Below are 13757 nucleotides of genomic sequence, written 5' to 3' on the forward strand. Positions count from 1 at the left end.
CTCTTCACTTTGGCCAGCTCATTGTGAACACAGTAGCAAGATCTGCATCCATTTTGAACTCTGAGATTGCAGATCCTAAGGAGGAAGGAGAAAGCAAATGGAAGTTGCCCGTGTCCCCAAGGATCCCATGAAGAAATATTTCGCACTAGTTTTTTTCTGGGGGAAAGAATGTTATGTGTTTGCTGCCGAGGTCTTTCATATTGTCCCCTTGAACCTACACTGTCAAAGTCTGAGTTTGCACCTCTGCTAAGTGAGCCTTTCTGATGCTCACTTAAGCTCTGTTGAGATGCTTTTCACATTGGCAGGGGTGGGGGATGCGGGGAGTGGTAGTGGGGGGGTGGGGGTTGGGGGGGTGTCTGGTGGAGGAACCTCGGGGTAGACGGGAGCAGTAGGTCACCGGGAGCTGAGGTAAATGCACAAGCCAGAGGCTGCATCACCAGAGGCTGCGTCACAGCCTCATAAAGCTCATGCTGGGAAAAGAGGCAATCTGGATTTTGCACAGATATTGAAATGGAAGATTACATCAGCCCGGCCCGTGTGATGTCTGAGTAAGAGAGAGCTTTTCATTCCTATTTAGTCAGCCTGCCATGCTTCCAGACCGTGGATCTTAGAAGAACAGGGTTGAAATCTCAGCTCTTGTTTTGTGACTCCCAGGAAGTGTGCTGTATGGCTTTCCTGGGAGCTTCTTCCCAGAGCTAAGTCAGTCTCCCTTCCGCTGGTCTGCGCCCCCCCCCCCCTTGTGTATGTGGGGAGGGGGAGGGGTGTGGGGGAGGGGCCCATTTGTGAATGTGTGCGTCTATGTGTGTACATGCAGACCCCAGGTCAACATCGGGTATCTTCATTGCTCCCCACTGATTATTTGAGACAGGGTCTCTCTCTGAACCTGCACCTCAGCCGTTCAGCTAGGTTGGTTGGCCACCGGACGCCAGGGTCCAAGCTGCATCCAGTGCTCTAATGTACTGCTGTGCCCTGCTTTTCATGAGGGCTCTGTGGCTCTCAGAACTCTCTGGTTCTCCTGCATGCACAGCAAATACTTCACCCTGTCTTCTTTCCAGCCCCTGGTGTTTGAATTCTAATGACATGGTGCACTTTTTCTACCACCCCCTCGGACCTTCCTCGTCCCTGCAGAGTGCACAGATCTTCCTTTAGAGGGAAGACCAGAGGACCAGGGTCCTTTGAGCAGGCTGAAAGACTCTGCATAAAACACATGGACACTTGAGCCGACCACTAAACACACCCTTGTAAGAACGAAGTTGCTAGCCCTAAACGCGCAGCAACGGCCGTGGAATCAGGCAGGCAGGTGCTATTGGCAAGCTTCTCCAGCCTCGATTTAATCTGCCCTCAAAATCTTTACCCACTGTTTAAATGAATTGCCTGCAGCTCATTTCATTCGGTATAAATAGAACTGGCTGTGTTTAGACCAGAATATGGGGCAGTACAGATAATCTCTGAAGTCAGAGATAAAATTGGGGCTGTTTTTAATCTTTACCGGAGAACCTGGGTCAAACTTTTCATGACTTTAGGGTATGGCACTTGAGAGGGGGCAAGAACAGCTGGGCTCTGTGCAAGCGAGGGCAACGGGAAGCTTGTGGCAGAGACGCAGCACCAAGTTGTCCGCTGCCCCTGCTGCCAGCCTCCAACGGGGCGGCTCAAGTGTGAACCAGCTCCCAATCTGGTCCCATTTAGTGGAGATCATCAACAGTTCTTCGTCACCCACAGTAGCCTCTGACCTGTGCAGCCACAGCAGGCAGCGCACGCTATCCCTTCCTGTTGGTACAGTGCACTCGAAGACATTGTGTTCTCTGAAGGTTGTGTGCGAGCCTCAACTGTGTGCAAGCCTTGACTGTCTTGGTCAAATACAGCGGAGGACAGCATCCACGGGAGTCCCATGACTTTACCCTCCAGCCACCTGCAGCAATCTATCCTCTCAAGTTGTGGAGTTCTCCAACAGAGGAAGAGGCACTGAGAGCTGGCTGGGATGAGTTGTATCTTTGGAATGTCAGACTAATCATCTTGCAAACGGCACTCCAAGAGGTCCTCCCTCTTGCTGTGTCCAGCTCCTGATTTTGCCCTGTCCCCAAAGCCTGCACAAGTCCTGCCCTCCTCACTCTGAGCACCCTGGGAACTTCCACAGCCCAGGGGTGGAAAGCAAGGCTCCCTACCCTTCCTAGTTAACTTTAATTGTTAAGTTGGCACACCCTAGAATCATCAGAGAGGAGAGCCTAGGCTGAAGGATTGCCCAGAGCAGAATGGTCTATGAACATGCCTGTGGGGGATTGTCTTGATTGTTAATTGATTGGTGTAGGAGGGTCCATCCAGTAGGGGCTATACCATCCCTGGGCACATAGTCCTGGGACACACACACACACACACACACACACAGCTATTTAAGCATGAGCCAGAAAGCAGCATCCATCCCTCCATGACTTCTGCTTCAAATTCCTGCCAGGGGTTCCTACCTGATTTTCTTTGACGATGAACTGCAGTCTGGATGTCTAAGCCAAATAAACCATTTCCTCCTCCGAGTTGCTTTCAGTCAAGTGTTTTATCACAGTAGAAAGGAAACCAGGAAGCTGCACAGGTTCCCACAGATACCCCAGGTGTTGACACTTCCCTCCTGCATGGTCACTAGAGAGGCCCCCAGTGCCACTCAGAGCTCCTCCTGACCCCCAAGGACTCTTCTATCCTTTGATTTATTCCATTGCTGTGGCCCCTGCCTGACCTGAGGGTCAGATATGTCTACATGTCTAAATATGAGCTCCCATCCAATCTGCTCACTATCAGATGTGCCAATTTTAGCCCTGAGTTTTCTGGGCCAGCTGGACTCCATGTGATAGCTGATCATGACTGCTTTGTTTTTGAAGAGCGATGTGTTTATTTCCTGTGACCAACATAAGAAAAACCCATGCACTAGATTGGCTCAAAGTAGAAAAAAAAATGTATCCCTTCTCTACCTAGAAACAGGAAGCTGGGACTCAGTATTAGTAGGATACTTTTCCAAAGACTCCAGGGTCCTTCCCAGCTTCTTCCAGAAGCTCTGGTGAGAGCTACACTCCGAACTGCCTCCTGTAGGTGACACCTGCTGTATATCTGAGCCTCCAGATCTGTCTTTATGATCATTCCAACTACTGGGACCTCAGCTACCCAGAAGGACCCATCTTAACTCAGGCACATCTGTAATGACTCTTACAGAAAGAGATGGCCTTTGTCACAGTTCAAGTGACAAGGTGGAGCTCAACACAGGCTAAATATTCTGGGCTGGTGGAGGACCAGGAGGCCTTCTGGACATGTTGAAGCATCCACCCGTCCCCTTGCTAATCTAGCTGTTCTCTCTTCTAAAGACTCAGGAAGGTGCTGTGGAAAGATGAACTTTGTGGCTATTTCCCATGCTTTCTATTCAGTGTATTCATGTTTTCCAAGGGAGAGAGGGAGCAGGGGGAGTTCTCCGCTAACCCAAGCCAGTCTGTGTCCCAGGGCTGCCAGCATCCACAAGCTACACCCTTCACAGCTGCAGCTGGAGAGGCAGGACTTCCACTGAGGCTGACCCCGTCCCAGAGATGAAGCCATAGGCTCTCTGCTACCAACTACCCCAGAGAACAAGCAGAAGGAAGAACTGCTGGTTCCTATCACAGGGACTAGTAAGCTCTCAGCTCAGGACCTGAGAACAGTGGTTCCTGGACTCTTCTGAGAAGAAGAAAAAAAATCTCTAAGGTTTAAAAGAGAAAAATAACAAACTGAACTACAAAGTAGCCAACTGACTCCTGAATGGAGAGATAAGACCCCCACCCTCAGAAGTGCCAGGTGTTGGAACTTGGCATTTCTTCCCATGATCCTCCTCACCCATGTCATTAGGAGTTCCCCCTTACCAGCTGGCCTATCATGTGTCCAGTATCATCCAGACAGATTCAGTCACAATTGTAACAGTTGCTACACTAGATCATCCACTTTTACAAGTACCTGGCTACATCTTGATTGCCTTTCTGGTTTGGTGAGCTCAGCATATGGCTTCTGATGTTACTGAACTCAGAGTTCCTTGTGGGGTGGGGGAGGAGATGCCTTGAGTGTGTAGTGCTCTCTCTCTCTCTCTCTGTCTCTCTCTGTCTCTCTCTGTCTCTCTCTGTCTCTCTCTCTCTGTGTGTATGTGTGTGTGTGTGTGTGTGTGTGTGTGTGTGTGTGTGTGTGTGTTTGTATAGACCTGTGCGTTTGGGCGTGCATTTGCACGAGTGCCTGTATGTGCATGCACGCATGCAAGTGTAAACATGCATGTTTGTGTATCTGTCTCTCCGTGTATTTAGTCAACAGCCTGACTGATGTGCATACAGGCAAATATCTGTTTATGGATGGATGTGAACATACCTGTGCCTGTGCGTGAATGCTTATATGTGTTTAGTCAACATCCTGACTGAAGCAGAGGACAGGTAATGACCGGGTTGAGGGGCAATGACCATAGCCTGACCACATACCACTGTACCCACCTGGGCAGGGAAGGTCACCTGAAGAACATCTATTCTGTCGTCAGAACACAAAGCATTGCTATGAGTCCCTTTACGTGAGGACTTGTGGCCAAACCTCAGGAAGAGAAGGGGTAGAGATGGTGGTTTAAGCTCCAGGACTGAGGACATCTAGAGAGGAATGGATAGGACCAGGAAAGGATCTGATTGTTCATGGTACTGGTTGAAAGCCGAGCCCAAGGATTCCTGTGCCCATGAGCAGTTAATTGTCTGTCCGGCCTGGTGTTACTGGCTCTTGGAGGCTGGAGAAAGCTGGCCAGGGCCTCCCAGAAGGATCCCTGAGTCCCACAGAGGCTGCGAATGGAAATGTGGATTTTCACAACACCCACCAATAACACACACACACACACACACACACACACACACACACACACACACACGATGCCTCATCTGTCTGAAACTCCAGTTTCCTTGGAAAGTTACCCAGGCATTTTCACTCACAGCAACCTTACCTCTGCATGCCCTGAACTCTTACTGGGACAAATTGTGGATGGCACACCCCATTTTACTTCTCTCTCCCCAGAGTCATCGAGCTCACCAGGATGAACAGGCGCGATTGCCAACCAATGCTGTGTTTATACCAGTGGTGAGAAAGGGAGAGGGAGAGAGATGGGACCTCATCTATGCCCAGTGTCTCACAAAAGGAGAAGGGAGCCTGTCCCCGGAGGGAGAGGGAGGGGAGGACTAGCCAGTGCTCAGGGATCCACGAGTGATGAAGAGGTGAGGAGCCCAGGCAGGGGTCTTCCCCCAACTTGTAGTGACGAATCACATCTCTGCTTCCCCAGCCTTTCCTTCTCAGTCCTACTTGTCCATCCTCTGGAGGTCAGGCCAGCTGTTTGTCCTGCTTTCATCCTCCCTTCCCTGACCAGCATTGTAGTCTGAACAGATGGACGAGGAACTGATGCTGGCAGGGGCTCGGAGGGCCTTTGAGCTTAAGGATCAAATGGAGGCCAGTGAAGAGCCGGCATGTCCAGTAACTATCAAGGTTGAATTGGGGTACCCAAGCCTGGGAAGAGAGAGAATCTGGGATTTGATGGAGGTATAGCCTCTGTGAACTACAGGAGCGAGAGACTGAGGTGCAGACTCAGTGGTCAGGGAGAGAGGTTGGCCCAAGATAAACCCATGGCTGGGGTAAGGCTGAACAGGTTAGAGCCATGCAGCTGAGTTCCTGATGCTGAGCTTGGAGCACAAACCAGATCTTGTGGCTTCCCTCTAGGAATGAAGCCAGTGGCTGACCAGAGTCAAGGCAACTCCCAGCTGCCTATTGTCAGCCTGAGGGCCACCCACTAGGCTCTCAGAGCAGCCCCACCTGCACAGACCCCGCCCACCAAAGGTGTGATGGCTTCTCTTTCCCCACTAGCAGGGCTCTGCTGGCCTCTGGCTCACCGATTCTATTTCACACTTGTCACGTGCCTGATGTCTTTGGGGCCTACCTTAACCCAGGAAGTCTGCAGAATACCTGATGATTTGGTAGTCCTGAGGACAAAGAAGGAGAGATAGGGAAAGGAAGGCTCTTGGCTGGTTCAGTTTGATCCCTTGTAGAATAAGCTTTATAGATAGCATGAGGGATAGGCCTGCTGTGTGGTTGAAATGGTGTTTTGTGTGTGTGTGTGTGTGTGTGTGTGTGTGTGTGTGTTTGGTATGCTGTGTTGTGTGCGGTGTATGTGTGTGTGTGTGTGTGTGTGTTTGGTATGCTGTGTTGTATTTATTTATTTATTTATTTATTTTTTGGTTCTTTTTTTCGGAGCTGGGGACCGAACCCAGGGCCTTGTGCTTCCTAGGTAAGCGCTCTACCACTGAGCTAAATCCCCAGCCCCGCTGTGTTGTATTTATTATGTTGTATGTGGTGTGTGTGTGTTTGGTATGCTGTGTTGTGTGTATTATGTTGTATGTGGTATGTGTGTGTTTGGTATGCTGTGTTGTGTGTATTATGTTGTATGTGGTGTGTGTGTGTTTGGTATGCTGTGTTGTGTGTATTATGTTGTATGTGGTGTGTGTGTGTTTGGTATGCTGTGTTGTGTGTATTATGTTGTATGTGGTATGGTGTGGTGTGTTAGTTTATATGTCTGTATGTGTATGTATGAATGCTATTGTGTACATCTGTATATGTGCAGGCCAGATGTTAATGTGTGTTGCCTTCCTCATTTGCTCTCTGCCCTACTTATTTTTAATAGGGACTCACCATTTGGCTAGCCTGCCCGCCAGCGAGCCCCTGGAATCCCTACCTCTGCCTCCCCGGAGATGCTGGGATGACAAGCGCAAGCCACCAGGCCCCAGGGTTTTCACATGATATTGCTCCTAGAACTCAGGACCTCGTGCTTGTGTCTTTCCCAACCGAGCTGCCTCCCTGGCTCTCATGTTGAAATGTACGTGAGGCGGAAAGAGGCAAGAGGTCAGCCTGTCTGTGGTACCTCCTCCATAGGCAGTTAAAGCTAGATACAGTGACGACAGGAGATCCTGACTGTAATGAGGAGAGGCTTGAGCCTGGATGTACTCCTTACTGAACTGCCCCGCCACCGCACACAGCTCCCACCTGCCAGAAGGACATCACCAGATGTAGCCACTCAGCCTTGAACCACCCAGTCTTGAACTGCTGGTCTTCTGAACCAAGAGCCAAATGTCCCTCCATTCCTCATCACCCAGCTCTACACCAGGGAGGCAAGGTGTGTAATGAGATGTGTAGTAACCAAGGAAACAGCAGATGTGGCTTGGCAGCTGGGTTTCCTGCAGGGCAGATGCCCCTTTGTGGTTAGACATCCTTGAAGCTGCAGTTAACTTCTTCCCACTGTATCAGGAATGAAGACACCTGGGCACTCTCCCAGCTGCCACCTGCCTGTACGAACAAAGGGCCTAGAACCTCAAAGTCTTGACAAATGCATTGCCTGTACTATGGTTTTGATACACACACACACATACACACACACACACACACACACACACACACACACACACACACAAGCGCGTGTGCACACCATCCCCTTTGCCCACCATGATATGATTGGAATTATTAATATTAATCCATGCATATACCACACACTTCATAAATATTCATTAAGATGTCTTCAGACCTACCTACTGGGCAGTTTCCTACGCTTGGAACATCCACGCTCCTCCCTCTTTGGAGTGCTTGCTTTGCTTTGCTAAGTAAACTTCCTCTTGAGCAGCCTACGTCCCTTGACTAAACTCTTTCCTTCGAGAAGACAAGAACCAAGAGATCCCTGTAAGGAAGTTACCCATAACTCAACACCAGTGAGAACAGAGTGCAGCGGCCACGAGACTCCTTAGCAAGCAGCTAATCTGAAGTGTGTACCCTCGGCCACTCCAGCAGGGGGGTGGTACCGATCACATTCAGGTTGGGTCTCTTCTCCATGGTGATACTGAATCCAGTCAAGGTGACAGTGAAGGCGACCTCTCAAGTCTTCTGTGCTGAGCCTTCTCTGGGAATCCTTCCTGGAGAGACTGAGTCCCAGCATGCTTTGCTTCCCACCTGTGGCAAACTGGGTACAATTGATTTCTGCCTCTGAGAAGATGAGGAAGAGAGACACTTTCCAATTCTTCCCACCAAGTACGACTTCTCTGTCCGGCAAGTCGGTGGCGGTCCTGTGAGCTGTGCTATGTAGACCCTGGCCCTCAATCTGGTATCTACGAAATACAGAACCCGTCCATGGCCACAGGGAGAACGCTTGGGGTATTTCCTCCCCAGGACAGCAGAGATGTTGTTAAAGAGACACTTAAGCTGAGGGACCTCAAAGAACTGAAAGTCTCCCCCACGAGGTTCAGGCTGGGGAGAGAAAGGCTGAAATCTGGAGCTAGCCAGAGAAGCTTGTCTCCTGAAAGAGATGTCACATCATTCTGATGGCCTGTCAGACCACATGCAGGGAAGACGGGAGCCAGACACTGATGATGGGCTCTACTGCACCTTGACAGGCTGTTTAGATTTTCGTACCTCTCGGCTTCTCTTCGAGCTGAAACCTATGTCAGGTCCCCGAAGATGAACTTGAGGGGGCGGGGGGCACTGGACCTCTGCCTTATTTGTTCCCTTCCTGAAAATGGCCGCACCGAATAAAATACCTTTCTCTGACTTATTTACCACTTTCGTGGGCACAGCGGCTGCACCGGCTGCTCCCATCCGCCAGAGCCTCCTCTCTGACGCTAACGGCTCCAGTAAGAGGAAGAGAGTGGAAAGTCCACCCTTCTCCTAAGTCTAAGCTGAAGAGAGCTCCTAGGCAGCTGCCGAGGCCCCAGTTGTGCAGCCACACAGTCTGGGCTCCTGACCCTCCACACGATACTGATGAAGCTCCTAAGATTTGCTATGAAGCAACAAATCAGTCAGCCCTTACTTCAGGTCCTAAACTACTCAAGGAGCTTCTCAAGTGACCCCTTCGTTCCTAACGTGATTCCACATTCAGAATAAACCAGATCACAAGGACTTAGCATGAGAATCCCAATGCTTGAGCACTGCCATTAGATCGAGTTACCCAGCGATGGGCACAATCCTGTCAGGCATAGCCGGGTGGCCCCCTACTGCTTTGAAAGCTCCTTCTAATATTATTTTTTTAATTGAACAAAGCTGGTGAAAAACAAAATCAAAATACATGGTGAGGCTGCTTCGCTGAACCAACAGCTGTTAACAGATCCCAATTTCGTTTGGGGGGGGGGGGGCAGAAGAATTGGTGTGTGGTTCTCCGGGACACTGTATGCTCTAGTGAGTCACTCCAGCACAGTCCTCTGAAGCTTTGGGGGGCCATTGCGCAACCTCCATGAAAGGCATTTCTACTGGCAGTGGCAGAGAGAAGCAGGGTTCCCCGGGAAGTTAGCGCTTCCTTAATTGTGTCCCCAGATGCTGTGACTCTAAATTACCTTTATTCACGAGTTCTTCTATTTCATTGTTTGCTTTCAGCCCGGCCACTTCCTCTGTGTTGTCAGGGCACAAATGGAAACACACCAGTTGCCCCCATTGTCCTTTGTGTCCCAGCCACCTGGGGGTCCGCACCTAAGAGCCTGTGCACAATTCACTTCTGTTCCTCAGCCACCAGGAAGAGGACAAGGCTTAGTCACCTGGGGGCTAGTTCTAAACAAGGTATGCACAGACATTTCATTTTTCTGCCTTTCACAAGTTTAACATAATATAAACTCTACCACTTTAACTGTGTTCAGGGTCGAGGGTCCAGGCGCGAAGAAGCCTGCTCAGGGCACTACATAACCACCACCACACTCACCCGCAAGAGCTCCTTCGTTTTACAGAATTAAAACCCAGTACTCAAGAGTGTTTGGGAATCTGTGCCCTGGTGAACTCAGAGATGCAGACAGGCGGAGAGACCCTGCAGTGCTGTCTGATGGATACCCCCTAAGGGGCATCGGGGAGGAAGAGCACCTTCCCTCCCTGTAGGGATAATCGTTCCTCCTGCCTCCTTAGCAGTTCAGGTGACTCAGATATCCTGGAGGGGAGAGGGAGGGAACGCCTTGGGAAATGATTGGCAGACCTAACCGGATTAGCTAATGTTTGGGGTCTCCACCCAGGACACGGGTAGAATTTAGATTCCATTATTTTGACTATGAGGAACGATAACTTTGCCTTAGTGAGACTCAACCAAGCCCAGGAACCCCCACCTTTGAATCTGCTAGTTTAAGGAGTGGCAAAGCTTATGTTTACCTTTCTAGTATTGGGAGTGTGAGCATGGGAGGTGGAGCCCAAAGCCACAGTGGTTTCCAAGGTTACCATAACATCAAGACTCCAGAGACACAGTCAGGATGATTGTCTTGCTTTTTGCTATAAATCAGGCTGCTCTCATTGGCTTATAGAGGGTGACCGGCTGAAGCTGGTTTGTTTGGGCACCGGCTGTAACTCCAAGTCTGGTAATATCAGCATTCCCTCCTTTTTCATAGCTTAATGCTATTCCATTGCGCAGACACTTTTTTTAATCCCTTCACCCATCGTCCGCGGTTGCAGTCTACTGACCATACACACCAACCAGGCAGCAGAAACCCATTCTTCCCTGTCTTATTTGCAGTTGAACCTCAATCCTCTTCCCCACTGCAACATCCCACTGCATACAAGGATGCTATGGCTGTCCCAGTGTGTTCTGAACACGAATCCAGGACCTCTTCTCTCTTGGAGGGATGCGGGGTGACCTAGTTAATGTGCCACGGGCTCTTGCCAGCAGAAAAGGAACAAGTGCGGTGGAAACTGAGGTAGGAGAACAGGGATTGGGTACAGGAGGGGGGGTCTAGAGGTTATCCTTCTTGCTTCTGGCTGCAGTAGCAAAGCTGGCTTGCACAGGAAGGGGCGTGCAGTACGCATGGACCCATGAGAGGCTGTGTGAGTGCAGCTCTCTCTTTTAGAAACAGGTCTGGTACTCGTCCAAGCTTTCCTTCAGTAATGATTTCCTTTCCCTTGGTGTCCACAAATCTCTGTATAATTTATTGTTAAAAATTGTAAGATCCTGTCTGTATGTGTGCGCACATGTGTGTGCTCTGCTCCCATACATGAGTGTATACATGGATGTGTCTATACATGTGTCTGCCTACCTGTGCCTATATGTCCCTGTTCCTATAAGTTCATACATGTGCATATATACGCAAACATGTGTGTATGTCCCTGTGTGATTACATGTGTGTTTGTATATGTACATGCCCGGTCTTTCTCTGTGTGAATGTATGCATCTCTGCATGGAAGAGCGTGTGTGTCTGTGTGTGTCTCTGTGTGTGTGTGTGTGTGCATACCTGTATGTGTGTGTACCTGTTCCAGGTTTTTGATTGATACCAAGTCAAGCATTACTCTGCTGTCACCAGGTACAAGTTCAATAACCTAACGTGGGACTAGAATCTCACAGACTTCATTTCTCTCCAGTCTCTGGTGCTCCTTATTCTTACAGATCTGTGTATTCAATCTAGCCCCTGACTCCTTATTTTGAGCACCCTTTATTACTGAAGGCAATCATTTCTCCTGCAAAATACCTGGAACGGACCCTCAGCAGGAAGCTGCCCTTCCAAAGTGGGTCTCTTCAGCTGCTCTCCCAGGTAAGCATCTAAAGGAAGGATGCTGGAAGCTTCCTTGTGTGAGCAGCTACCTGGGAAAGCTGCCTCCCCCCTGGGCTCTCTGGGAGCCCCTGTGCACACCTCCCCCAGCTCTTGCTGCCACAGTTACAGGCAGTGTGCTGGAGTTGGTGAGGGTTTCCGCCCTGACCTTCCTTCACCTTTGTCTGAAGTTCAGCAGAGAACAGCTCAGGGGACACAGGGCAGACAAGAGGTCTACACTAACCACATCCCCAGGCATGAAGAGGTAAGTTCCACGGTGTGGACTTGCAGCCCAGAGCGAGAACAGCTTGGGGTAGGCAGGAATGGAAACCCTACCTTGTTGTTCATTTCAAACACACCCTGGGAACAGGGAGCTCGTCCCAGCTGGAATGTGCAATGAGGGCCACTGTCGAGCAGACCTTGGGAGTCCTGCAGCAGGAGGCTGCATGGTTGAATTAGAAAGGAGCTGATAGGGATTTCTAAGAAGACCAAAGAGCCACTAATGCTGTTCTGTGTGCTCACAATTCTCAAGGACAGCTCCAAGGAAAGCCTTCTTCTGAGATTTAGGAAAAGCTTATCAAATGCCACTCCCTGGACGCTCTCTTAAAGTGCACAGGCTGTTCTTGGATCCCTAAAGGGCCAAAGCTGACCTTCAGTTACCCAAGGGCACGAAGATACAGTATTAACCCTCTATATACTCAGTAACAGTGTCAGATACAAACCTGCCACTGTATACTGTAAAATCTCTAGCATTGAGTAGTCACTGACTGCCTGGTTCACTTCAACCTGCTGTTTGATTGCTCCGTTAAAGCCATCACAGATGTATACTGCATAGGGAAGGTAAATGGAGTAATTTGACCCAGGGCTAGTCCGGATCTCAAGGTGTAGAGGATAACCTTGAACTCTGGATCCTACTGCCCCAACCCCACCCCCAACTCCTGAGTGCTGGGACGATAAACATTCAGCCGCTTTGCCCAGTTTTCTGTTGTATATTTTAAAGGGATGTTGAAAAGCTTGAGGTTTAAGTCTAAGGGGAATGCTGAAGTAGATTGCTATTTGAATAAGAAATGTATTAAAAGATTATTAATGCCATGGATGGTCAGACAGACAGCATCCTGGGCAGATTCTGAGGACATTGCAGGCCTCATGGCGGGGTGAAGGTGACTTCTTACACATTTTAAAGGCAGGGAAGGTTCTGTGCCACGTGACTAATGGGCAGTCCGTAGTACACCCTTCCAGTCAGGCTGTCTCCACTTCCTGTTAGCCTGGAGCCTCTGTGCAGAATCAGCAGCTACGAGGGCGTGGAGACCAATAATCTAGAAAAGCAAGTTAATGGAGGCGCTTTATATGTGGTGTGGCTCTGGCTGGCATCTATGACACAATGGATTGAACAGAGAGTCAGGTCTGAACGTCTGACTCATGAGCCTGTAGGCCGGGTGCCCTTGGCAAAGTCACTTTCCTTCTCAGAGGAGGGCCACCAGCAAGTAAGCACACAGCACCCGTGCTGTTTCTAGGGTGAGCCAGTGGGATAAGGAAGGAGAGCTTGCCCTGGCTGTCATCCTGGTTGTAATGCTGTCTGACAGGATGTGCTCACAATAGTATTTCTAACAGGCTGCATCTAACTCCAACCCTCAGCGGCTGACCTCGGAGACCAAGACAGACGCATGACAGTGTCTGTCCTGTTACGGGTGAATAAAACCCAAACCAAATCTGTGCAGAGTGGAGAGGTAAGCACCCTCCCCTCAGAGCATTGGACCAGGCGACATCCATCGATCCCTTCCTTTTACAAGGGCAAGACCTTCAGGGGCCACGCTTGACTTTCCAAAGTGGAATAGCAGTCACTTCTCTGAACCGTGTCCCTAGAGCTGTGTGGGTCAGAGCCAACACCCTGGCAGCTTACAAGGAAGGCTCAGTCCCATGACCTGACATGTCACTCAAAGAAAATGGTAGCAGTGAAAGGCAGAGAACGGGGTATGTGATCCTGTCAGGAAGAACGAGGAAGTCCTTACTCAAGTCTATCGCCAGGGTCCGGACTGGAAGCTTAGGCATAAATAGAATTCAAGAAGCATGCATAAGTAAACAGCCAGGTCAGGGTGTGGTCCTGCCCAGTATCACCCCATCACTATTTCAGCTCCAGTTCTCCTCAAGATGATCTGGCAAGGGATCGAAACTGTGTGGCCTTTCTTCTTGGGAGGCAAATCCCTCCTCCAATCAACACCAAGCTTCCAC

The sequence above is a fragment of the Rattus norvegicus genome, chromosome 17, assembly GCF_021556685.1.
Source record: "Rattus norvegicus strain SHRSP/BbbUtx chromosome 17, alternate assembly SHRSP_T2T, whole genome shotgun sequence".
In the NCBI taxonomy this organism is placed as follows: Eukaryota; Metazoa; Chordata; class Mammalia; order Rodentia; family Muridae; genus Rattus; species Rattus norvegicus.